The 6,347-nt window shown below is 44.1% G+C and overlaps 1 pseudogene; it reads right to left on the bottom strand.

Moving 5' to 3' along the window:
• Positions 1-5,902: 5,902 nt before the first annotated feature.
• Positions 5,903-6,187, bottom strand: LOC110334216 (annotated as a pseudogene).
• Between the last annotated feature and the right edge of the window lie 160 nt (positions 6,188-6,347).

Genomic DNA, 6,347 nt, shown 5'->3' with positions numbered 1-6,347 from the left:
TTAACCTCTTTTGGGTGAATGTCTTAGTCATTGTTCTTTTGTCCTGAAGAGATTCCATGGCCAAAGCAATTCTTATAAATGAAAGCATTTAATGTGGGATCTGCTTACAGTTTCACTTAGTCTGTTATCAGCTGGTAGGAATATAGTATCACTCATGGCCCTGGAGCAGTGGCTTAGAACTGCATCCTGATCTGTAGGCAGCAGATTCTGGGTCTGGCATGAGGTTCTAAAACCCACCCCAGTGACACACTTCCTCCAACAAGGCCACACCTCCAAATCCTAAAAGAATTGCACTCCCTGGTGACTAAGGATTCAGATATGTGAGCCTAGAAGGTCATTCTTATTGAAACCACCACAGTGAGGTAGTTCAGTACTAATGGTAAGCTGATAGATGGTGTGGAAATCTTTTTGAAACTTGCCAGTTGCTTAATAGAAATTGGAACTAAAATAAATTCCAGTTTTTTAAAGAGACATGGGTTTAATGAATATTCTAACAAAGATGCCAGTGCTTTTTAAGAATGTAATGGTGTGTTTATTAAATCTCACTGTTAAGTCAGTTAACTCTAAAGAACTGGAAATAAAAAGTGGAGTGAAGAGACTAGGCAAAGCTGTAATCCCACCACTGAGACTGGGCAAGAGGCACATGAGTTCAAGCACAGTCTGACCTCCATGCGAAGGCGGGGACCAGCCGGAGTGCATTTCAGACCGTTGTCTCAAAAAACAAAAATACTGGCTTAAGGAAGCAGGGCATTATTGAAGTAAGACATGCATTTGAAGATCTAAATAACTTTTAAAAGTCCCACAGTCTTTACATATTCAAAGGTCAATCCCTTTAAAATATCCAATATTTCTTAAAATTCAAAGTCTTAAAAATTCAAAATCTCTTAACTGTGGGCTCCATTAAAATATTTTCTTCCTTCAAGAGGGAAAACTATCAGGGCACATTCACAATCAAAAGCAAAAATTAAACTCCAGCTGTCCAATGTCTGGGATCAACTCACGATCTTCTGAGCTCCTCCGAGGCTTGGGTTGCTTCTCCAGCTCTGCCCTTTGTAGCATACACCTTGTCTTCTCAGCTCCAGATACCTGTACTCCACTGCTGCTGCTGTTCTTGGTGGTCCTCTCATGGTCCTGGCATCTCCAAAACACTGCATGACACCTTCAGTCCTGGGCCATCAATTGCAACTGAGGCTGCACCTTCACCAATGGCCTTCCATGGCCTCTCACAGTGCCCAGCCTCAACTGCTCTTCATGACACCTTCATGCCTTCAAAACCAGAACTACCTGGGTGACTCTTACACATTACCAAGTCCCGCTGCAGCACAAGGTACAACCTTGGNTATCTCTGGAACACAGCCTCTGTGCTCTCAGAAAACACTTCCCCGAAGATTTCACCTCAGTGATTCTGGTCGCTTCTTAATCACTGCTAATTTCTTAGCTCCAGCTAACCAGCATCAGTAATCCCAATAATGCAAAGTTTTCCATTTAGTAGTTCTGGTATCTTGTTAATCACATCTGTTTCTTCAGCCCCAGCTAACCAAACCACAGAACCTTCACAATCAAAACAGCAAAGGCCCTAATAAGAGTCTTTTAATCTTCCCTCTGAAATTTCACAAGCCAGGCCTCCATCTTCTGCAGTATTTTCAACATTATCTTCCAAGCTCCTACAGAACATCCCAAGAGCTCTTAACATCCCAATGGCTCTTCTAGCTCAAAGTTCCAAAGTCCTTCCACACTCCTCCCCAAAACATGGTCAGGTTGTCACAGGAATACCCCACTATGCTGGTACATGTTCTCTAGCCTGGTCCTAGACTCACCTGAGCTCCTCAAGGAGAAGATTGTGAGAATCATAAAAACATCATGGGAGGTAAGTTTGTAAGATTGAGTAGTATACTGGAATTCTTTAATAAGGTGGAAGAATTAGTGGGATAGGATTCCAATCTCTTTTCTATTTGAGAGTTCACTTAATGAAAAGGGGAACTAGTAGCTGGAGGACTAAGGGCCACCAATGGGCTGAAAGTGGGAGCCTGAGATGGTTGATTTGTGTCACCTATTGGTGAGGAGGGAGAAAGGGGCATCTGAGGAGGCTAGAGAGAGGGAGTGAAGAGACTGGGGTGAAGCCAATAAAGGGGAAACTTGTTAGCATGATAGAAAATAGTGGGGGCTGGAGAGATGGCTCAGTGGTTAAGAGCACTCACTGACTGCTCTTCCAGAGATCCTGAGTTCAATTCCCAGCAACCACATGGTGACTCACAATCATCTGTTAATGGGATCTGATGCCCTCTTATGAGACAGTGACAGTGTACTCATATAAAAAAAAAAAAAGTAAATCTTTATTTTAAAAAATACTGGCCTCCAAGATATTTAAAGGAAAAGAAAATAGTGGAGGAACCCTCTGGTTTGGATTTCATAACAGAGGAGTTGTTTCTTCTTTGGTTGGCTTATGCCATGTGCTCACTTTTAATCAAGATGGGAGTGAAATCATGTGGCAAAATCCATTCTTTCCAACCCTAGCAAGAAGAGCTAAGGGGACAGGAGATAAGATGGCAGCAAGCTCCATGATTCCTTTAAGATTACCTAAGTGTGAGAGCCAGGTGTGATGGCGCACGCCTTTAATCCCAGCACTCAGGAGGCAGAGGCAGGCTGATTTCTGAGTTTGAGGCCAGCCTGGTCTACAGAGTGAGTTCCAGGACACAGCCAGGGCTATACAGAGAAACCCTGTCTCAGGTTACCTAAGCGTGGATTTTTTTTTTTAACTATTAGCATTGGTGTTACAAGTTTGTTTGTTTTTTTTTTTAAGATTTATTTATTTATTATATGTAAGTACACTGTAGCTGTCTTCAGACACTCCAGAAGAGGGTGTCAGATCTTGTGACGGATGGTTATGAGCCACCATGTGGTTGCTAGGATTTGAACTCCGGACCTTCAGAAGAACAATCGGGTGCTCTTACCCACTGAGCCATCTCACCAGCCTGGTGTTACAAGTTTTAGGTTAACCTTTTGTTACAGATTCCACAGATTTTTACTCATATTCAATATGTATATAAATCATAAATATATAAAGTTTACACAATAGTCTTATTAATCTTGAGATAAGATAACTTTAGCAAATGTTTTAGAGTTAAACCAAAAGCCAATGAGGTAAGTAGCAATAATCCCCATTAGAAATAGTTTGTCTATTTTGTTTTGTTCTCCTTTCTGTCACACAGTCAGGTGTGACAACTTTTAGGACCAACTCTAAAGCTAAGGATGTTACAAAGTGTCCTGATATGGAACAGATTTTTTAGAGGAAACCTGTAACCAAGTTTGCTTGAGTCTAGAGGAGGGAAGCCATATCCCAACTTAAGAGCCAGCTTTTAACTGAAGTGAAACAGCACAAAACAGCAGTCTTAGGCCATTTACACCTAAGACACCTAGATCTAAATCCAGGAAGCTGAGAGCAAAAGGGGTTTAGAAATAGGAACTTTGTGAGCACTGGCTTTAGACATAGGACTCTGCAGGAAAGAGCTGCACCATCCAGCAGGGAGAGTTCAGGTTTTTTTTTTTGTGTGTGTGTGTGTGTGTGTGTGTAATGCTGCAGCTGACCTATCCTTGGCCTATCCTTTTACTTTCTTCTTACTAGGTTTGACTCCAGGCTAGCACTTTGCAACAAACTTACAGATCCATCAACAGTAACTTAAAAGACAGGATACTTTTATAGTGTGGGGATTGGGGAACTGGGAGTGGGAAAAACAAGCAAGGCTTGGAACAGAAAAGGGAAAGCTTGAAGATAGGGAATAGGGAGTCTCTTTCCGTTTCCCTCAATTGCTTGCAATATTTGTAAAGGTCCCACATAATATTGGGATCTAGGGTACCATTAGGCAATCATTTACCTAATGAAAATTTGCCTGTTGCCTAAAGAATATTGAGGTCAAAATTTATTGCAAAAGTGAATAAGTTTGGGGCCTTACAGGTCAGGTGCCAGGGGAGAGGCTGAAGGTTATCTACGAGGCATCCCAAGGGGACTAAGAGGGTTTGGAAGACACCATTTCCATGGATGAGAGAGGGGAAGGGGAAATGTCACTGCTTCCTATAGTTGCCTTTGTTCCCAGGACTCAGGGAGTACTGGAGGAAGACACAAGCAGCTCAGTGTGTAGTCACCACACTCAACAAGAGTCAGTGACATAGCTTTGCTTAGCACCTGGTACCAGGGGTTTGGTGGAGGCCAGAAGGTAAAAACAAAAACCAAGCTCTTGGAGAGGGTTATCTTACACAGGGAGGGGTTAAGGAATGGAGCCACAAAAGCAATGAGAGCCTAGAGGAACTGTGGGATTATGGGCAGAACCAAGGGGAAGGCAGGAGAAAAGGGCAGGAAGGAACCCAATAGCCAGGTTGTGCCTAAGGAAACTGCAAAATTGCAGCTCCAATTGGGGGTAGGGGAGTGCCAGGTTCAGGTGAAGAGGGCCTGCTGCAGACTTCAAGACCATGGCTAGGGGCTGGAGAGATGGTTCAGTGGTTTTAAGAGCACTGACTGCTCTTCTGAAGGTCCTGAGTTTAAATCCCAGCAACCACATGGTGGCTCATAACCACAGGAAATGAAATCTGATGCCCTCTTCTGGTGTATCTGAAGTCGGCTACAGTGTACTTCTGTCTAATAATAAATCAAGAAAGAGAGAGAGAGAGGAGAGGAAGGAGAGAAAGAAAAAGAAAGAGAGAGAGGGAGAGAGAAAGAAAGAAAGAAAGAAAGAAAGAAAGAAAGAAAGAAAGAAAGAAAGAAAGAAAGAAAGAAAGAAAGAAAGAAAGAATAAGACAGACAGACCATGGCTAGGGTACCTCTGCCTCCAAGAGTATCAGAGGGTTGCCAGACACCCAACAGTCTGTTCTCACTCAGGCCAAGTGTTTAAACTAACCAAAGGGGGAACTTACCCAATGGTCACTGGTGGGTGGGGTGTCAGGCCATCAGTGAGCTAGAAGGTGAGTTTGTTACAGGTGACTGGAGATGAGGGATAAGATCCCAGTGAAACTTAGACCCCCAAGGGGGAGCCCAGGCACCAGGGGAGCCTTTCCGAATATGGCACCTGGTACAGCTCTGAGAGGAAAGGTATCCTGGCGGTCAAGAGTCATGGAATACCATAAAGTCACAATGCACAACAAACCTCACACACAAGAAGGTGGCTGCCTCTGCTCAAGAAAGAAGTGAAGAACTGAACAGAAGGCAGGTTTTAGGGGCTGGGGGTAGTGTTTTCCAGGGTGGCCTGGAATTTGTGGGATTTTACAGCCTAACCTTGGGCTTTTCTTTTTCTGTAGGGTATGCCCTGGCTGCTTCAGCCTTGAGGGGCTTATACCATGACGTTGAAATGATGTTCCTGCTTCTACCTCCTGAGTCATAGGATTGCATGTGTACAGGACCACACCTGTTTTATATAGTGCTGGGGATCTAACCCGCAATTTTGTGTGTGTGTTAAGCATTCTGTCAACTGCATACCCAGCCCTATTTACTTACTAAGGTGGTGTATGCATGCGTGTATTTGTGTACCTGTTTATTTGTTTGGGTTTTTTGAAGGCCATTGATTTTATTAATTTAAAAATCTTTTATAAGGACAGTGACTGTTTTGCCAAAAAAAAAAAAAAAAAAAGGAAAGGAGCCAAAAGGCATCCAACAGATAGTGAGGGAGAAGGGGGGCAGGAATTTTTTATACTTTTACACAAGAACAGGGAACTGCAGGGGGAGGTGGAAGGCAAAGGCATGCAGGGGCAAGGATTCCAGAAAGGTTGAAATGCTGAGGGGAGAAAACTCCCCACAGACTCTGGAGTACATAGGAGGTGAGGGTGACAACAACCATCTTTTCCTTCATGGAGGTCAGGGAGGAGCCCTGCCTGTTGCAGACTCTGGAGACTCTATGCTGGGGCTGGGGGCTGAGGGGACCCCAGAGAACACTACAAGAAGGCATCACACCATTCTCGAAGGCACCCAAAGCAGTCCCAGGACTGCTTGGCATTGGCATCACAAGTGTCTTTCAGCCATTCTCAAAAGAGGTCTTCATCGTTCTTTAGCACCAGAAACTGACCAAGGACCACATAAGCCTTGTCAAAGCCCCTTTCCTCCAGCTTCCTGCCCAGGACTTCACCAGTCCCAGTCAGTCTTCCCACCGGCTTTTCCCCCCATGAACTCTGCCATGAAGTCTCGGTGCTTTTGGGAGGTTGTCATCTTGATCAGGCTTAACCAGCAGCTCAGGCTCTGGTAATGGCCCCTTGCACCTGCCCATACCTCAAGCTACTAGAATGTTCTTCTGTATACTTATTTGTATGAGTACATTTGTGTGTGTGTGTGTGTGTGTGTGTGTGTGTGTGTGTGTGTGTGTGTGTGT

The sequence above is a fragment of the Mus pahari genome, chromosome 16 (assembly GCF_900095145.1).
Source record: "Mus pahari chromosome 16, PAHARI_EIJ_v1.1, whole genome shotgun sequence".
In the NCBI taxonomy this organism is placed as follows: domain Eukaryota; kingdom Metazoa; phylum Chordata; class Mammalia; order Rodentia; family Muridae; genus Mus; species Mus pahari.
The sequence above is the reverse complement of the archived record's forward strand: the minus strand, read 5'-3'. Positions and strand labels throughout refer to the sequence as shown.